We start from the raw sequence: 1869 nt of genomic DNA on the forward strand, positions 1-1869 counted from the left end.
CATTGTAAAACTCCAACATATATACTGAAAATACACAAACTTTAGCTTTGAGAATTTGGAATTTCTGATACCTCCAGTGGGCTGAGAGACATGCTGAGTAAAGAACCAGAGGTGGCAGTGGTGAAGAAGACAGGAACACCAGGAGGTGGCCGTGGCTGTGCTCGCAGGTACTGTTTTGTCCCCACACACAGGCAGCTGCTCGGGGGCCACAGTGGGGCCTGTTAAGTGGCCCCAGACCCCTTGGTGCTTGGCTGTGGCCGCTGCTCTTTGGGCTGTGTGAAGGAAACCGGGAACAGAGCACGACCCTTTCTCAGAGTGGCTCACTCAAACCCTTGGGACACGCCCTGGACACTCACGCCGGGGAGCGGGGCCGTAGACCAGCCCCAGAGCCGAATGCACCAGAGAAAATCAAATGCTTCCTACTCAGTGCCAACTAACTATTCTAGCATGCTCTGGCCCCTGCCTCCCGTGGCACCCACATGTCATCACCACGGCTTTCTCTCCCAAAAGAGATACATATTCTTAGTTTTATTATTTTCTTTTGACTGAAATGACACTATATAAATTTTAATCTGAGAGTTTCTCAATTGTATCTAGTTACATAGCACAGTTTAGAAATGTGTCTGAGACTGACTCTATCAGTAATCTAATCAGCAAAGATCACATCCATGTGTATGTGGTTATACATTTTTATTTTATTGGACTAACCCAGGACCATTTCAGTGATGCAAATTTTGTGCCCTCTGGTTACCTGAAACAGTCCTGGACTTCTCAGAGTCCTTGATGAAGTCTCCCACGGTTGTATAAATTGGACAATTTAGGAATTTTAAACTTGAATGATCATTTGGTTCCTTTTCTATTTTATTTTTGTTAATGCAATAGGACTTAAATGAGCTTTGATCTTTGTTTTAAAGATTATTTTAAAAAAATCGTGTGTACATACACATGGCCCTTGAAGACACGTAGCTTTCACTACACTACAGGATATGGTCTCCATGTAGTACATATAAACCCACAGATGGATTTCCTTGAGTGCTTTGTACTTGATTACATCTCCATGTAAGGCTGAAAAGAATGACCCGTGTTTATCTCTGAAACTGTGTTGCTTTTGATGTTGCGTTACTGTGCACAGAATCGTGTGCAGTTAAGGTCCTGCATATGGTCCAGATGAAAAGCACCGTAGCCTTGCGAGTTAAGTACCGCTTTGATTCATTGTTTGCACTGGAATTTTTTCTCCCCATAGAGTGTAAGTAAAACTTAGTGTTTGTCACCAACAAATGGTAATACTAAAAAAAAAAATGTTTTATTTCCACATGTTTGTGGATTTCCCAATTTTCCTGCTGCGAGTGATTTCAAGTTTCATTCCACTGTGATTGGAAAAGATACTTTGTATGATTTTAATCCTTATAAATTTGTTAAGATTTGTTTCTGTGTGTGGCCTAAAATGTGGTCTATCCTGGATAATATTCCATATTCACTTGAGAAAACTGTATTCTGCCTTTGTTGGATGAAATGTAATTTCCTTCCCCCTGTGTCTGCAGGTCTGTAGTTCCATTTTGGCTTTCACAACACAGGCCCACTGCTAATCACAGGTCTTGGCCACTTGAGCTCTGAGTTAGGTGATATAGAGACAAATCACTCAGGCAGCCTGTGCAGAAGGTATATATTTGCAAATTCTATTTATTCTGTTCTCTGTTGCTCATGGATGGGAACTAGGGACCAGCCCACTGCTATCCCCAACCTGGGCCATGCTATGCCAGAGAAGAGGTGGAACAAGGGCAAGTAAAAACAACAAAAGTTCCTACCATTTGAATTTTGTTTTTAACTGGGCATTCTCTTGGTTGCTGTAGTTCTTTTAATCATGCCCAA

The sequence above is a fragment of the Neomonachus schauinslandi genome, chromosome 3, assembly GCF_002201575.2.
Source record: "Neomonachus schauinslandi chromosome 3, ASM220157v2, whole genome shotgun sequence".
NCBI classification, from domain to species: domain Eukaryota; kingdom Metazoa; phylum Chordata; class Mammalia; order Carnivora; family Phocidae; genus Neomonachus; species Neomonachus schauinslandi.